This window comes from Sarcophilus harrisii, chromosome 3 (assembly GCF_902635505.1).
Source record: "Sarcophilus harrisii chromosome 3, mSarHar1.11, whole genome shotgun sequence".
NCBI lineage: Eukaryota > Metazoa > Chordata > Mammalia > Dasyuromorphia > Dasyuridae > Sarcophilus > Sarcophilus harrisii.
In genome coordinates this window covers 286,244,659-286,264,199 of record NC_045428.1, presented here as the reverse complement: position 1 = coordinate 286,264,199, position 19,541 = coordinate 286,244,659, and the positions used below count along the sequence as shown (strand labels likewise).

At 32.9% G+C, this 19,541-nt stretch overlaps 1 protein-coding gene across 13 annotated transcripts in view; it reads right to left on the bottom strand.

Annotated features, from left to right (window-relative positions):
- Nucleotides 1-19,541, bottom strand: part of BBX (BBX high mobility group box domain containing) — a 350,166-nt gene that overhangs the window by 206,024 nt on the left and 124,601 nt on the right. For 7 of the 13 annotated variants that reach the window (XM_023498945.2, XM_023498944.2, XM_031959629.1 and 4 more), the window contains one exon: nt 9,298-9,372. The exons of 5 other annotated variants lie outside the window; for them this stretch is intronic. The gene's annotated coding sequence lies outside the window, so the exon portion shown is untranslated. One more of the 13 variants, XM_031959630.1, reaches the window with a different exon arrangement.

Sequence of the window (19,541 nt, the reverse complement as noted above, 5' to 3'; positions counted from 1 at the left end):
AATGGCAAGATGCACCATGAAAGAAATATTATGTGTTATTTTATTACTTTGGAGGGTTGAATTTTTTCTACTCCAATATGCTTTGATAATTATAATACCAACCAATTCGAAAACAGAATTTAGGATGCACATTTGCATGCAACAGCTATAATCGTAAGTGAGAACTAGCTTAAATATTTCCCCCTAATTAGTGAGGGCAGTCTAAGAGATTTCTAGAAAATGGACTTTCTAATTAGTAGATCTGACCTTACTACTGAAAAATGGAGAAGAGAGAAAATTGCTCATTGGTTAAGTCATCCATTAATTGCAGGAACATGGACTAGCTTTCAAATGATTCTAAATCAGTTCCTGCTACTAAGTATGTTATCAGAGGGGAGTCACTTAATCTCTCTTCATAGATAAACTTCAAATAATACCTCTCTGTAAGCTGATGAGGCAACAATGTGACCCAATTCAGAGAATGTTCAACTTTAAGTCACAAAGATCTGAATTCAAATCCTCTCAGACACAGCTGTGTGAGCCTAGAAAAGTCGTTTAACTTTTCTCAGCCTCAATTTCCTCATCTGTAAAGTGGGAATACCTTTCCCCCGGGATTATGATGTTTGTAAAAACATTTCTACTAATGGCAGATATTATTTTAAGCATCAAGTGAAATATCTGACTTTGTGAATTCCTGAGGTGTGGGTACTCCTTCTGACAAGGACAATCAAAAACCATATAATGCCTTTTGTTGTGAATTTTTTTTTTTGATACCAAATTTTTTTCTTTTTGAAATAATACTTTTTTTTTTTTAACTTGAGGTTGAAGTTTTCTCCCTCTCTCCCCTTCTCTTTAATTTAATTGTTTAAATGTTTAAATTTTAATGTATCTGTCAATTGCCTGAGATGGAAAGATCATATGAACTAAGTGTCAAAGGCTGGATTAAAACTCAAATTTTCTAATTTCAAATCAAGTACTATTCCTACTACATTAATCTCCTTTCATGAATTATATAGCTCTATACAAATATAAGGTTTGTTGGTAAGGATAGTTCCCCTTCCCCTCCAAGCTGATATTATTTGCAAATTATTTTGGGGATGTGAAGGGGAGGGACTAGAATCAGCCTAAAAGAGTTCTTAAATACAAGAAACAGAATGCTCAACATCATCTATTTAACACCTCCTCAGTCACATCCCTGAACAATCTTCCAAGTAAATTCACAAACTATTATTATTACACAAAAGTGCTTAAAACTAACACAAAGTTCTATTCTTTAGTTGTCAGTTTTCTTTTTTTTTTTTAATATCCTATTGCCAAGTATTAAAATTAGATAACTGGTGAAAGTGTTTATTTTAGAGTCACTCACAAGAGAATTGGATTCAAATCCTGATTTTGACAGAAAATAACAATGTGACCCTTAGCAAGTGATATATAACTTCCCTAATACTCAGTTTCCTCCTCTGTAAAATGATAAATCATTGAATTCACAGGATTGTGAAAAGATACAAATAAAATAATGGCTATAAAGAGTTTTGTAAATCATATAAGACTCTACATAAACATTAGCCATTATTACCATTAGAAAATTGGAAAATTCATGTTCCAGTTTTTACTGTTTTAAGTAAGCTATAACCTTACTGAGTTAAAAAATTGGAGTAGATAAATTTCTACTGTCCCTTTTCATTTTTAAGCATCATCATTAAGCAATGATGATGATGTGTCCAATCATTTTTCAGTTGTATCTAACTCCTCATGACCCTAATTTGAGACTTTCTTGGCAAAGATACTAGAATGCTTTGCTATTTCCTTCTCCAGCTCATTTAACAGATGAGGAAACTGAGGCAAACAGGATTAAGTGACTTTCACAGGGTCGCACAGTTAGTAAGTGTTTGAGCCTGGATTTGAACTCTGGAAGATGAGTCTTCTTGACTCCGAGCCAAGCACTTTAAAACAGAATAAAAACAGCAGGAGTTAAATGGTAACTTTTTCTTGCTAACTTTTTCCTGTACCTAAATATAGAAAACACTCTCACCCTTCTGCAAAAAAAGAATCTCATTTTTGTCCCAGTAAGGACAGATTTCAGATGCCATTTGGTCCAACCTATACTTGAATAAAAGACACCTCCTTTCCAACAAATCTAACTTTTTTTTTTAATCCAAACTTGCCTTACAGGCCTCAAAAGAGCAAGTGAATAAATGTGTGTGTTATGAGAGAAGATGGAGAGGAGAGGAGAAATTCAATTCAAACAGCCCTTTCCATTTTTAACCTAGCTCTAACTTTTAGGAGGTTTTTCTGGGTTTTGTATCATACCTAAACTTGTCTCTGCAATTTTATGAAAAGCTCAGTGAAAAGGCTAATCCTTTTATTTGGGGAGAGAGAAGGAGAGAGGGAGGAAGTGGGGACTAGCAAAGATTTAAAGATGTAAGAACCTAAATTTTCAGTCAATTTGTGCCTACTAAGTACAAGACACTGAGCACAATGGCAAAGATAAAAATTAAGGCAAACAAAATCCTTATGCTAAAAAAGGTATTCTGTTCTAATTTTGAAGACAACATTCAAACAACTGTGTACATACAAACAATATATTTACAGCATATTTTCAACACCTCTAAAGAATACAAAATAAAGGACTATTCTAGCCACTCAGTGGCACAGTGGGACCTGAGTTCAATTAAGTCCTAGGAATATGACCTTGAGTAAGTTACTTAGTCTCTATTTGTCTTAGTTTCCTCAATTATAAAATTGGAATAATAATAGCACCCAAAGTCCAAATTTGTTTTACATATCAAATGAGAAACTTAACTAATATTATTATGTTTTAAGTAAAAAATCACTATGGAGATATTTTCTTCAATTAATTGCTTGAAAAATGTTTGAAAAATTCTAACCACCACTACAGAATTTGCAAACTAATACCAGGATGAATGCACCTATGTAACCTATATCAAATTGCATAGTGTCTCAAGGAGGAAGGAGAAGAGAAGGGGAGAGAGGGAGAAAACTTGAAACAAATAAAAAATATATATATTATTTCAAAAAGAAAAAAATTTAGTATCAAAAAAAAAAAAACCCCCACAACAAAAAGCATTATATATTTAGGGCCTTATTGACCTCAATATCACTGCTTTAAGTACCATCTTTTCTTTCCCTCTTTTTATTAAAACCTGAATTATCACCTGCTTTTTAAATTTTGAATTCATAATGTGAATAAAACACTCAGAGCAAAACATCTCCAGGTAATTTGACAGGTTATAATAAAAAACAAACAAATAAAATACCCCAACAACATGAACAACAATACCAACACACATATTAAGAGCCCATAGAGTAATTAATTATCTTGTTTCCTAATCTAATTTTCAAAAGTATACTTATTTCTTAGGTATAGACCCCCTTGGAAGATAAATAGATCTAACGCAGACTTTTTGTTTTTAAGTCTTCCTTTGAAATTCTTAAAGTTAATTCCAAAAGTATTGAAGCACTTACTTTCATTTATTTCATGGGAGAAGAAATAATATAAGAAGTAATAGTTTGGTGTTTTTTTTTTTTTTTTTAATGGCAGTCTCCCATCCCTCCACAATGAGAGGCAAATAGATATTAGAGTATCTGAAAAGAAGTAGTTAATGAAACAGGTTGTTTCCAATGTCTAGATTTCCTGAATGTAAATTAAGGAACCCTAGAAGCTTGATTTTACTTTAAAAGTTCAGTAAAATAGTCTTGATCATATTAAGGGAAGTTTAAAGAATGATTGAAATTTTCAGTCGAAAGATCCAATGACAATCCAGTTCATTAAATGATCAAATTAGCATTTACAAAGAAGGATTTGGTGGGGTTGGAAGTAGGATAAATGTTTTTAGAAATACCAAGTACATTTTGATCCATTCACAAATTTAACCCTAGAAGGAACCTCAGTGATTAGCTAGTTCAAACCACCCATTTTACAGATAAGAAAATCAAGAGACTCTGAAAGGACAAATGACTTGTCCAAAGATGGCACAAGCTGGGTTTCAAAACCAGGTTCTGACTCCAAATACGGGCCCCTTTTCACCTAACTGTATTCTAAAGTATTATCAGATTTCCCTTAAGCATGACAACGAAGAGCTGTTATTGAGTAGAAGAAAGCTCAGAAGCATTGAGATCATCAGTAAAATGTCAAATACAATAAAAATACTTTTTTTAAACTCTCTTGCAAATCTTTTAATATTTATGGAGGCATCCAAACTTGTCAGGTTTACTACATTCATAAAGAAAGACATCATCCACAGTGGGTAGCAGATGACTAAAATATGGACATTTTGACAAGAGGCCCTCCCCTCCTTCCTTCCAACATTGATAATCACCTTTATTTTTCACAGAAGAGTAATTCACTACAGGAAAAGGGGGTGGGAGGGAGAAAAGAATCTCTTGCTAAGGATTGTTTTGGATAGCCCTCCAATTCCATTAACCTTGGCCAAGCTTCTATTTTACTTTGGGGTCTTTTTTGTTTGTTTGTTTTTTCCCCTCCAATCTTCTTTCAATAGATGCAGTGACTTTATTTTTTTATCCCCCACTGTTTGTTCAATTAATCCAACAAATAGTTTACTGCTTTTGACACTACTCATCCCATCCCTCCCTAACTCTTCACCCTTGACTTGCCCCACAGGATCTCTCATTATTGCCCCTCCCATGCTTTCTGATATGATCACTTTTCAGCTCCCTGTTGGGTCTTCCTCTTGAATCCTACACAGAATCATTCCTTTTCAGTGTGTATATGTATGTGTGTGTGTGTACACACACACACACAACTCCCACATATGGGGTTTAGAGGATCACAAAATGGTCAATGATTTCAATCCCTTTACAACTGAGCAAAATGAAATTCGGCATCTCAAGTGAAATTGGCCAAACTCACACAACTAGTATGTGAGGTATAATTCAAGCTCAGATCCTTTCTAATAGTTCAAGTACCACATTTTCAATAATTTCACCTTTTTTGCTAGTAACTTTTAGTTGAAAAACTGAACTCACCATCTTAGCCCCAGATATGCCTTTTGTTTTGATTTCCTTATTTCTCTTCATGACTATCATCCTCACTATTACACAAATTTAAAGCCTCAGTTTAAAGGTCTTCTATAATTCCTGACTTTCTCTCAATCCCCACAACTAATTTAGCTTCCAAACATCTTAGATTCTATCTCAACAAACACAAATATCTTGATTCTGTTTCTTATAAATAATTGTTCCTCATGTCAAACTATATAATTTCGTGGACTTCACAGTATGTTCAAACCTGTGATCACATCTGAGGTGTACGTAACTCCATTTGTTCAACTTTCTCTATGAGACATAACTTTATATAGCTGGTGATACTGACAGCTGTCTTTCTAAAACATGCTAACAACAATGTAACTATTTTGTCATAAATTTTCAGTGATGACTTGCAATTGCCTACTGCCAATAAAGAAAGTTAACGTTCTTTCACCTGGGATTCAAGGTCCTTTTCTCAATTTGACTTTATTTCAATCTTCTGTGCCTAAAATACCATTATTCACTTTTCCCATTCCCCAAATATTGTTAATACTTTTCCATCTTAGTACCTTTACTCATTATGTTGCCTCAGCCTGGAAGCACAAATCCCCTTTAATTCTATCTATGCAATTTCTACCCATCCTTGAAAATACAGTTTAAATGCCATCTCCGTGCATTCTTAGGTGATGTATCCAGTCAATAACAATAGAATGACTATTCTTAAACTCCCCCTAAATCTCATACTTTATTTGTGCTTTCATATTCTATTCTCTAATCATTTGTGTGGATGTGTATGAGAATTTCTTATTTTCCATAGTAGACTGTAAGCTCCCAGCAGGTTCCAATTGAGCCACTGCTATTCTCTTTATCTCTCAAAACATTTAGGTGTTTCAAAGAATTAGTGTTAAATTAATATAAGATATAGATGTTTATAAATATCTTTTTTAAGGATATTGGAAAACTGTAAGATTAACACCATAGTGCTTTAATGATTTAGTATTTGCTTTATCCTCTTCAAAGCAGATTCAATGGCCATTCTTTAAGATAACCACAATATTGATAGACCAATATTTGAATTATAATGGTATGCATAGCTATTACTAACACAAGAAGCAAAGCAACTGCTTTCCCATTGATTATTTTTCCCAGGAAAGTACCCAATGATACAAGTGCATGCAGATGGATTTGATCAGTAAAAGACTCAAGTTTTATTTTCAATTTATTTAATATGAATTCAACTCTCAATCTATATACTGATGATTTTCACATCTATCAAGTTCTAACTTCCTTCCTGACTAAAGCTCATTAAACATCTTTACCTAGAGAGGTGATAGACATCTTAAACTCAGTATCTCCAAAATTGAATTCAGTATCTTTGCTCTACAAACCTTCCCCTATTTTAAAATTCTCTTTCATTATCAAGAGGATTATCATCCTCCCACCATCCATATTCATAACTTAGATGTATTATCCTTCACTCCTTACTCTTTGTAAACCCTTAATATCCAATCAACCCTGAGGACCTGTCTTTTTTACCTTTGTTAACATCCTTCACATACACTCCCTTCATTTCTCCGGATACTTCCACTATACTGATGCAGACCATTATCTTTTCATTTCCAGACTATTGCAGTAGCTTTCTACTTGGTCTTCTTGTTTTCAAGTCTCTCCCTACTCATCTTTCTAAAGTACTAATCTAACCATGTCACTCCATATTCAGTCATCTCTAGTGTTCCCTATCATCTCCAGGATCAAACATAAAATCAAATATAAAACCTTTATAATATGACCCCTTCCTACCTCCATAGTCTTATATTGGATTGTATTCAGTAATCTAATGACACTAATCTCCTTGTGGAAAACTGGCATAAAACACTCCAATTCTTCCAACTCAGCATTTTCACTGGTTGTCCCTTCATGTCTGGAATTCTCTCCCTCCTCATTCCTACATCTACATTCTTTGGCTTCCTTTACATTTCAACTAAAAGCCCTTCTTCTGCAAGACTCTTCTCCTAGACTTTCTTAAAATTAGTGCAATTATTTCTGTGAGATAATCTCTAATTTACCTGTTTATAAATATTGTTTATACATAACTGTTTGCATATTTTCTCCGTCATTAGATTGTGAGTTCTTTAGAAGCAGGGACTATTTTTTTTTCCTTTCTATCCTGAACTTAGCACATTGTCTGCCACATAGCAGGCATTTACTTAATATTTGTTCCCTTTTATCCCTTCCCTTATTGATTGACTATACTATTTAATGAGAGAAAAACCAAAAAGTCTTAAAATTGCATTCCTTTATATTCATTTTTCATTTTCATTTCTTCTTGCACAAATAGGCTCAAAGCTCTTGATTTAGGTACAAATATAATTTTCTTTTGATATGTACTCCACAAATGGCACTTTTATTCACATATTTGACTATTTTCTATGATATTTTATTTCAAAATGACACATTCTTTGAATCTTTGGCTTATGCTACAAATGGAATATATAAGACTCCTCACACTTATAATATGTAAGACACTATTTTGATGATTAATTCCAATGATAAAAATGAGCTCCTGGCTTCCTAAACAACTTACTGACCTAGCCAACCTTATTATTTCTTAAATTCTAATCTTTTCTAAAAGATTTTAATTCATCAATTCATTTTATATGTTATACTTTTACATACTTTAATCATTAAATACAGACATACATATATATGCACAGCTTTTTTTTTAATATATCAAAGCAGATACCCAGATGTAGTTTAGCTTTTTAGTAAATGTATTAGAAAATATATCTTCATTAGATTTCTATATTCATATATTTCCAAGCCACTCAATTTCTATAACAAATTTATTTTTCTTTACACTCTTTAATACATATATTGTCCTTGTGTACTAGTAGCACAAAAGATTTTGATTTAACTTTTCAATATTGATTTCTGAAGCATCCATAGATTAGTCAACTGAAATGGTATAATACTAAGATTAACAGAACCACAACTAGAAAAAAGCCTAAATTAATATAAATTCTTGACTTTTTACCTTCAAGAGAAAGAAGCAGGTGTTAACACAACATACAATTAATTCCCTGGCTGACAGATGGAATTTATTTTAAAAATAACAACAAAAACCTATAAACTCCAGGCATGCATTATGATCACTTACTCAAATACTCTACACCATCTATATCTAGTCCTAGACAATGAGTGTTCAGAATAACACCAAGACCTTACAAAATTCTCAAGTCACCAAAGACATACTAAATTATTTGCAACAAAAACAGAAAAGTTGACTCACACATTTTAGAAATGTAGCTTAAAAGGATGAAACAAAAGTAGTTTTCAGGTCAATTCTGATTTAATTAGGCAATTCAATCAGCAAGAAAAAGTTAATTCCTTAAACTTTGCAGTCAATGAGATTTGTCTGTTTATTCTAATTTACAATGAACTGTTTACAGATGAGAATTCTACTTATTTTAATACTACTATAAATATCCAGTTAAGTATCAATAAGGAAAACATTTACTTGGAATGGGGAAATATTTTATTCCAAGCATCAGTCTAACGAACTGACACTAAAAGTTTAATTGAAGGTGTTTTGTTTTAAAACATGGTTTATCCAACTAGTCTTGCTATTCTCAATGCAAATGTTTTGAAAATAAAATTAATTTCATTCTAAGAATATAAAGCTACAGTATCAATGAGACTCAATGCTTTATGTTATGTGTATGCATTTTAAATCTCACCTTTCCCCCCCCCCCCTTTATTGAAGGGTATTTTTAAAAAACATAAATACAATCTCAACAAGATACATGATTTTAACCACATAAGTAATTCTTATAAGACTGTATGACAAGAAATTCCCCACACTGCGCCTTAGTAAATGTCATCATTTTTAGAGAACTAAAGCAAAATTTGGAGAAGAAATCAGCTTTTAAAGAAACAGTCCGACTTCACCAAATTAGCTATTTGGCCTCTAGATTTTCCTAAGGCTGAATAATTTGACTTTCATCAATGACAATCAATTGTGGAAACACAAATTACTGCACCTTTTAGTAATTCATTAAAAACGGATCATTTGAAAGGAAGAGTTAACTTACGTGATGATGACGGTTAAATGCCCTTTTAAAAATTGCAATCAATAAACATAGGTTCAGAAGAAAAAAAATTGTAAACCAACTGTCACACTTCCTTGATCAATACGGAAGAGGAACCCAACAGTTGGGGAAAAGCTGAGACCAACTCTGAAACGACATATTTCTTGCCGGCTTCACTGTTTCCGGGTACTTAAATCAGAAGCACATTCAGTGCTGCCCTTACCAGGTTAAGTCACGACGTTCCATTGTGATTTCAATGGAACATCAGAACTTCCAGCTTCTGTGATGCGCCAGGATTCTGTGGAAGACCCATAGCAAAGTGGTTACAAAGGTGAGCCCTGAAGGCTTTTTTTTCACATAAAGCTGAAACTCACACTCCTTTTGCAAAATGATCCCTGATTTCAATGCATAACATCCAGACAGTCAAGAAGAGGGAAACTTAACAGAAGGAACTTTTTTTATGGTCCCTCTCTTAATTATCTAAAGGTGTTTAGAGTTAGGGTTGATTTACTAACAATAATGAGAAGATAGGAGCTCTCCTGAAAAAATAAATACATTATAAATTCTTCAGAACCATTTTGTTTTAAACTACTATCTGGATTGAATGCTAAATTACTTTGATTTCCCAAACTTGAGAAACATGTTTAATTATTTATCCTATATACATATTAGCATATTTATCCGTAATAGGCAAATTAAATTATAATATAAATTTATAATCATATATATTTAATACATAATTATGTAAATAAACTTAAATAAAGTACATATAAATATATTTTTTAAATTGCCTTGTAAACAAGGAGATAAACAGTAATGCAATAAAAAGTTGAAGAGATAAAAAAGAAGTAAAAAGTAATAGAAATCAGTTTCTGTCTTAAAAGATTGGAAAAAATTGTTAAAAATGGTCAAAATCAACAATGGAAACAAAAGTAATCAGAGAACTTCATTCAATCACACATTTAACTGTGCCAATGAAACAGCTAAATATACATCAATCATGTTTCTTACCACCTTTTAAAGAACATATCTTTATACATTTCCCATGCAGCACCCATTTTATTTACTTTGTAGACTAGTAAACTCATTTGATTCAAAACCAAGAGGGCAAACAAATTATTTTCTACCATTATTATATGGGGATAGAATATTTCTAATCAATTCAGAAACTAGACCATATTCTAAACATCCACTCGCTGGATTTTGGCTAAAATGATGACTCTAAGTCACTTTATGGGTCTGCAGAAGAGTGTTTCCAAATTTGTTCCTATTACATACAAGGAATGGAACGTACATGCGAAATAACCAAATGTGTAAACTATTCCCATCTGAGTAATGCTATCTCAAATTAGATGATTCAACTGACACCCAATGTTATTAAAAGAAACAATAGCTGGAAAATGAATAAAGTATTATTTGGTAGTGTGTGGTTACACACAATATATTCATTCACTCATTTCTTTGTAGACAAGCAATCGAAATCTTTCAGGGAAACATACAGAATTGTTTCAAATGACTGGGTTTTGAGAAAAGTTTTTATATTTATATTTCAAGATCTGAAGACATCATCTGGTTAATTTTTGTTATATGTTAAATTTAAATTAGAGGTAGATTGAATAGTACCGTCCTTAATAAACACTGCAATAATTACCTTTTAGCAGATGATAATATAAAACATTTTATAAGTAAATATTTCAGGGAACATTTCTTAATTAAAAGATTTTTAAAAACAAATGTTTATATAATTTTTTAAAATATACAATATAATTAAAGCTGGAATCAATATTACTCATAACTTCTTATGGTATGATTTGAATTCTTATTTTACTAGTGTTAAGATATATTTACTATTCATCTTAAATTAAACTACATAACTAGTCTTTGAATAGTTATGTGAAACCACCTTGTGTCCTATTTCTCCTTTTAGACTTAAAATATAAGATACTATTACTAATCCTGACCAAAAATTTTTTTAAAAAGCAAATATGCTGATTTTTTCACTCTCCAGATTACTCTTGGAGGTTAGTAATTTTGTTCACTTCCCAATTCAGAACTGCCTTAAGAATACCTTTTTTTTTTGTTATTATTAATAAAAATAAAGACATTAGAGAGAAATAATTGAAAAATAAAGATTAAATTGGCTGCTCCAAATCAAACAGATTCAACTTCATAATATTCTCCCTTTTTTATTTTCTAATGGTCAAGAAATTGCTTACAGATGATCTTCAGTTATTAGTCAACAAGTATTTTAAAGCACAAAGTGTGGACCAGATATAGGGCTAAGTGCTGGGATACGAGAAAAGTAATAAACATTTACCCATTCTCAAGAAGCCTACAATCTAAGACAGGGGGAATAGGCAATCTCCAGCAGCAGGCCTTAGAAGGTCAATGAAATCATTTGCATAATCAACCACAGGTGATGATAATAGAAAGCTAGGTAGAATAAACTCCCACTGGTTGATTTCTATATTGTATATGGCCCCCAAATGATGTTATAAATATCCAAATGGTTTTTGGCAGGAAAAAAAAAAAAAAAAAGTTTCCCACCTCTGGAGGACAAAGGCAATATGTAAATATAAGTAAGGTGTTCATAGGGTATTTTGTGGTAATCAAAGGGAAGAAGGCACTAGCATCATGGCAGATTGGGAAAGACTTCTTGCAAAAGGTGAGATTTTATCTGGGACTTGAAGAAAGTCAAGGAAGCCAGAAAGTAGAACTAGTTAGAGAAAGAATTTCAGATGTAAAAAAGGATGCAGATGGAGTGTCCGGTTCTAAGAACAAGGGAAGCCCTGTCATTGGATGGCAAAGTTCTTGGGGGTTGGGGGTGAGGTTAGAAGTGCAGTATAAAAAGATTGTAAAGTTGGAAGGGATCAAGCAATGAAAGCATCTGAATGCCAAACAGCAAGGTTTATATCTGATCCTGGACATGATAGGGGAATACTGAAGTGGATACTTAAAGTTGATTGAACAGGGAGGGGACATGGTTGGACCTGTGCTTTAGGAAGATCAAATTAAGAGCCTTCCTGGAAGATAGAATGGAATGGGGAATGATTTATGGAATGGAGAAAATCCCAAAGCTACTGCAGCAATCCAGGCATGTGGTGATAATGAATGCACTAAGATACTGATTGTGTAAGAGGAGAAAAGGCATCCTGAAAGATAACAGGACAGCTAGAAGGCACCATACTGCACAGAAATTTGGGTCTTGACTCAGAAAGACTCATTTTCCTGAATTCAAGTCTGGCCTCTGAAACTTTACAAGTTGTGTGACTCTGCTCAAGTCACTTAACCCTGTCTGCCTCAGTTTCCTCATCTGTAAAATGAGCTAGAGAAGGAAATAGCAAATCATTCCTGGTTATTTGTCAAGAAAACCCCAAATGGAGTCACAGAGTCAAAAACAACTCAATAACAACAAATATGAAAGATTACCAAAGGTAGGATGAACAGGACTTGGCTATCAATTGGATATAGAGGGGCTAAGAAAGGGAAAAGTTGAAGACTATAGTGAGATTGCAAACCTGGGTGATTTAGTAGGATAGTGATGCCCTCCAAAAAATACAAAAGCTAGAAAATGAGGAGGATTTAAGGGGAAAGATAAGTTCACTTTGGGACAGGATAAATTCAGCCTGTAAAATATTCAGTTCAAGATTTCCTATAGATAACTGAAGATGTGACAGTGGAAGTTAGCAGAGAAGTGAAGGTTAGATCAGTAAATGACAATATGCCGAGATGATAAATGAATCTGAGAATTGATAAGATCACCAAGTGAAACAATATAGGAGACAAGAAAAGGGTCCAGAGCAGAGCGCCTCCATGGTTAATGGGCAAGACCTGAATGAAGATGCAGCAAAGGAGACTGATGGGAAGTAGAGGAGAATCAGGAAAGAGCAGCGATATGAAAAGGTGAAGGGTAGAGAGTGGTCAACCCTGGCTGCAGAGAGGTCAGGAAAGATAAGGAGTTGAGAGAACCCCTTAGATTCGCTGGTTAAGAGATTATTATCCCAACATCTCATACCCTATATACCAAGATAATGTCAAAATGGCTACATGATTTAAACATAAAGGATGATCCTATAAGCAAATTAGGAGAGCATGGAATAGTTTACCTGGTAGATCTATGGTAAGGAAAGGATGTGTGAGGAAACAAAAGACAGAGAGCATTCTGGGTGTAAAATGGTAACTTTGATTACATTAAATTAAAAAAGATTTACACAAGCACACCAATGCAGCCAGAGCACAAAACCAGAGAAAAAAAATTTACAGCAGTTTTCAAAGATAAGGGCCTTATTTTGCAAATTTGTAAGACTGATTATAAGTCATCTCCCAAGTTGAAAAATAGTCAAAGGATATGAGCAGAAATTTTCCAAAGAAAAAGTATGGAAAAAATGCTTTAAATTACTACTGAATAGAAAAATATAAATTAAAACAACTCCAAGGTACTGCTTCATACATATGAGACAAACTAATATGACAGAAGAAGAAAATGACAAATGTTGGCAGGGATAATATAATATTGGTTAAGTTCTAAACTGATTCAGCCATTCTGGAGAGTAATTTGGAACTATGTCCAAAGAACTATAAAACTGTGCCTACCCTTTTGACCCAGCATTACCAACACTAAGTTTATATCCATAAGAGGACATTTTTTAAAAGAATCTATATGTTCAAAAATATTTATAGCAGTTCTTTTTGTGGTGACAGATAATTGAAATTGAGGATATGCCCATCAGTTAGGAAATGGCTAAACAAGTTGTGTTCTGTGTTGTGATGTAATATTATTATGCTGTAAGAAATAAAAAGCAGGAATCTGGGAAAACTTAAATGAACTGATTCAAAGTGAAGTAAGTAGAAGAGAACATTGTACACAGTAATAGCAATATTATGGTATGATCAACTTTGAATGACTTAGCTATTCTCAGGAATACAATGATACAAGACAATTCCAAGTTATAATGAAAAATTCTATCCAACTCTAAAGAAAGAACTGATGAAGTATGAATACAGATTGAAGCATACTTTAAAAAAAATATTTTTCTAGTTTCTTTGGGATTGTTCTTTTTTTGGGTCTGAGTTTTCTTTTATAACCTGATTAATATGAAAATATGTGTTGCATGACAACATATATATCCTATATCAAATTGCCTGATTTCTTAATGAGAGGGATAGAGACAAGGAAAAAATTTCAAATTACAATTAAAAAAAAAAAAAAAACAAGTGTTAAAGTTATTTTTACATGGAAAATATTTTTTTTAAAAGAGATTATAATAATAAATGGGCTGGTAGGTGGTACGTGGATAGACAATCTGGAATCAAAAAGATCTAAGTTCTTATTTTGGCCTAAGACACTTAGTAGCTTTGTGACCCTGAGCAAGTCAAACCCCTCTTTGCTTCAGTTTTTTAATCTGTAAAATGGGGATATGTGGCAAACAACTGCAATATTTTTACCAAGAAAACTCCATGAATAAAGTGCAATCAGACACAACTGAATAACAATGAATAATTGTGTATGTATGTAAATATGCTATACAGTGTTATCTGATTAATTATAATGGTAATGTCATGTTAATAACTAAATTACAATATATAGAGTAATTCAAATATCAATACAGTTTTGACTTATTAAAACTTAAGCCTTCACTAAAACTTTCAGAACACACAGGATTATATTATTCTCAGAAATAGGATCAGAAAGGTGGTCTCCAATGTGATGGTTAACTAGGTCCCTTAGTTTGCTATCCCCTTAAATGACAATTACCTAGGACATTGTTTTAATATCTCAAAAGGTTGGTTGTGTGGTTTTGCCTTTGGGGAGTTATTTTCTGTTTGTGTTTATGTTTGCTTTGCTGAGAAGAGAGAAGATCAAAGTAAAGAAAGTCTTCCTCAGCCCTTGTAAAAAATTTCATTTCTCATTTACTTTGAAAACAGTTTATTTCAAGAAATACTTGTCTACAACTATGTGCCCAACATTTCAAGCAAAACACCCCATTTGGTCAGTGTGGGTCCATCTTTATCTCAAATTAATACCTTAACCTATAAATTCCCAAGCAACAAAGTAATCAGAGCATATCCCCTTTAAAAAAGAAATCTGTAATATCTTTCTACAATGGCCCATAGCTCTGATGATTTCAGAATGGAAATCTAGAGAGACATGATGATAAGACATAGAAGGTCTATTGTATATTGACTGGATAACTTCCCTTTGAGTTTCTATTCCATGTGAAATGGGTAATCAATAAACATTTGTTAGGCTCCAGAATATGAAACAAATGTAGTAAAATGAGGATTGGGCTGAACTGCATAACTTTAACTAGCTTATTTTCATCAATACCTATAAATTCAATTGAGTTAAAAAAGCATACATCCTAATTCTTGCCTATAATCATGTATTACAGTAATTATTTCATGAAAATGGTGAAAAACACGTCCCTGGAAAAGGTGAGAAGTGATATAAATGCTCATCAGTTCAATGAAGTCACAAGCTACCTAGAGGAATAAATAAATGTTTTTCTATTCTTCTGAACAAAGAATACTGGTGATTTTTAGATCAGAATAGAACCAAATAGAGAAAATGAAGAAGCGAATTCAGCTTTAATGTTAAAAATAAGTTCCCACTTTGAATGAGAGTATTTCTAATCTGGGAAATTGTGTGATAGCTTAAAGCCAACCAACACAGGTGTAGAAAACACCACCTAAGCACTCTTTGACTGACTTGCCTTTACAATAAGCAAACAGCCACATGTCAGTCTACAAGCAACAATCTATGTTTTTCCAAGTGATTTTCCCTTTTTAAAAATCATCTATCCTAAAACAGATACAATAAAACCATCCATTCTCCCATCTGCCATTATATTATGAATCCCAAAAGTGCCCAGATTATTTTTAATTGGCTGAACTTCCTTCTTGTCATTCATGTATACTAAAGATTAGGAACCAACCTTCAACACATTCCTCAATCTCCTGCCACAGTGTATAAAAGTGTCCTTTATCTACACTATTGATTTTACTTATTCTAAGTTACTATGTCAGTGATGTGAATTTTATGCTGATACTCTGATATAATGTTAAATCAGTTGTCCCAAAAATTAAATAGAAGGAAGAGAATATTTAAAGGCCCACTTTTTAAATTGTGATTTGCAACCCCAGATGGAAGCTCATAACTGAACGTGTGGGTGACAAAACTATGATTTATTATCAGTAAATGTTTGATTTGTATGTCATATATATATATATATATATATATATATATATATATATATATGTATGCATGTATACACACACACACACACACACCTAGGTCAGGTAAAAATTTCTTGGGCAAAAAAGGGGGTCACAAGTGGAAAAACTTTATATTTAGGAAATCATACAGCACTTTTATCATCTTACATTGTTCAGCAGGAGCTGGGGCAGGGGGAAGACATTGTTTTAACGAGTGATATGAAAGATAGACTACCACTGAGTTGGAATTGGTTCATCTAAGATAATGGAAAAATGTGTGTTGAGGTTGAGCATAGAATCTGGATACTGATTTTTTTGCTTACTTTTTAAAAAGAAAAATAAAAAGAGTAGAAAAGGAAAAATCTTAAGAAAGAAAGAGGAGGACAAGGGAGTAATGTGCTATTTCTAGTAACTGGGGCAAAACAGCAGAAAAGAATATAAGCATAGATGGAATACAGGAGAGGTCACTTGATGAACAACCATTATCTGAACCAGAAAGTGAAATTTGAGAAAATCACAAGAACAGAGAATGGGAGTAAAATACAATAAAATAAACTGGCAACTGGAAAAAAAGAATTCAGGGGAGAAAAGAAAGTTGAGGATAGAAAACACATGAAAAAAAGGAAGGAAGGAAGGAAGAAAGGGAGGGAAAGACAAGACTAAAAAATCAGGAGATAAGTTGATTGAAGGGAGAGTAGGAAGAGCATTTTTCACTGAATGGAACCCAACCATGGATTAAATTAATTCCCTTTTTTTCTCTAGATTATTTTTTCCTTAAAGGGGGATGGGTGGGAGAAGAAATGTTCTAACAGCCTATGTTAAATTGTCAATAGGAAGAATTCATCCAAAAACTAAGAATGGATCTGAAAGTAAAACCCAGCAATATGTTGCTTACAACACATAGCTGATTAAAGAGGAAAAAAAAAAAAGTCCTGCAAGTTGAAAAGTTGAAAATTAATCAGTTGCTCAATTAATAAACTATGCATTACAAGGAACCAGGCATTACACTAAGCATTGGGGATACAAATGTAATAAGCATTTAAAATCAATTGGCATCCTAGGATGCATAGGTGAGAAAAGTAGATGAAATTAAACATGCTTTTTTTCCCCTCAAAAAGATAATATCCTTTTGGGTAAAATAGTATGCACATATATAAGTATAGATGAAATGTATATAAAATAAATACAAGGTAAATAGAAGAGGGTGACAGTAGAAGCCAAGAGGATCAGGAAAAGTGAAATATAAAAGATGGTATTTGAGATAAGATTTGATGGAAACTGGAGATTCTAAGAGGCAAAAGAAATGGATTCCAAGCATGGAGGTCAGTCCAATGAGATGAATGATAAAGTGTCTTATGTAAGAAGGAAGAAGGCCATCTGGCAATACTATCAATAGGCCTTGGGAACAGATTGAATTGGGATGGGGAAAGGAGAAGAAAGGAAGAAAAGTGAGAGACAGTGAGGAGACAAGGATGACTCCTAGGTTGCCAGCCTGAGAGACTGAGAGAATGGTGTGGTCCTCTATAGAAATATGGAAAGACAGGAAGGGAGGATGATTTTGAAAGAAATATAAGTCAATCTGGGATATGCCATTGTTTTAAGCTCTCTACTGGACATTCGGTTTAAGATGTCTGAAAGAAATTAGAGATACACAATTGAAAGTAAGAAACTGGAAAAGGTCAGATTTGAGAATTATCAACATTGGGTAATTAAACTAAATTCCTGGGACTTGATAAGATCACCAAGTGAATTAGTTTAGATGAAGAAGACTACATGACTCAGGCCCAGAATCCTGTGGGACACTAATGAAGTGGATGAGAAGATGATCAAGAATTTCAAAGACTATAGAATGGTCAAGGATAATGAGGGTGAGCAACAATATCATAACAATGTAAACAAGCTCCAAACATTATATGATCTAATGGAAGTCATTTTTTAAAAAAAAATTACCCATTTTACACATATTTATTAAATCTCTCACTAAACGACAACATAAAATAAAAATGGAATCATCATGATAAATATGCACAGTCTAGCTAAATAAACTCTATATTGGATAAATTCCACCTACAAAAATGTACATCTTATTCTATCTTTTAAGTCCATTACTTTTCTGGCAAGATGTGAGTAATGTGTTACATCTTTATTCCTTGGGCATCAAAGTTTATTGTTGTATTGATCAGTGTTTTCAAATCTTTCAAAGTAATTTTCTTTATAATGTTGTTTTCATTTGTATAAATTGTCCTACTGATATTCACTTCGCTCTGAATCAGTGCATAGAGTACCCAGTAAATGCATTCTAGTTTTTTTTTTTTTTTCCAGATTTTTCTCATAAGCCAAAGGCTTTCAGTTTGAGAAAATAGAAATACTTTCACAAAAATATAACAAGTCAGAGTTGGAATTCTTTTAAAATTTTGGTAGCCAACTAAAATAACTAACGTGTAATTATAGGAGATCTGCCAAGTTATTTGTACCCTGTAAAGTAATATAAAACAGACTGACAGAAAGTCTGGGTTTCTGAATGTATCTGGAATAACTTTAAATTACTTTGAGAAATATAAAACAATCACATGCAAAGTGATTTTTAAACTGCTACTATTGCTTCTCTTAATTATTAATTTAATATCTACAATCATACCTTTGAAATACCCATTATTTCCCTTTTGTAGCCGATTTACTCTCTGTACCACATTTGAGGATCTGTGTAGCAAATTACTCCTGAATTCTACATTTCACCTCAGCTCCATAAATTCAAATAAGCTATGGCCCATCTTTGGAAAATCTTCCACTCCTCATTTTTGCCTTTCAGAAATAGTATCTTCTCTGTTAAAATGCCACTGACTTCTCAAGGTCTTCCTTGTCAGTCGCTTGTTCCTTTTCTCTCCATGCTGTTCATGTATTTCCCCAGTCAAATGTAAGCATTTTTTAAAGGTAGAGGTTATTTTGATATCCCCAGTCCCTAACTTTGCCTGTAGTCAGCACTTTGTAAATGTATGATGAATGAAATGGAATGGACATCACTAGTACTCTATTGCCCGTCCAAATGTTAAAAGGCCTTAATGAATTCTACTCCTAGTACACTGGCTTACTAGCTTTTTCACTGAGGGTGTGTGGCTATGTGCTTGTGTATGAAAGAGAAGAGAGAAAGACAGAGACAGAGAGACTGGCATTCCCTCCTTTTATTAATCATGATACAGAAAAATTCTAACCCCAAAAAACTTAAAAGAAACTTATAATTACTTTATCATTCAG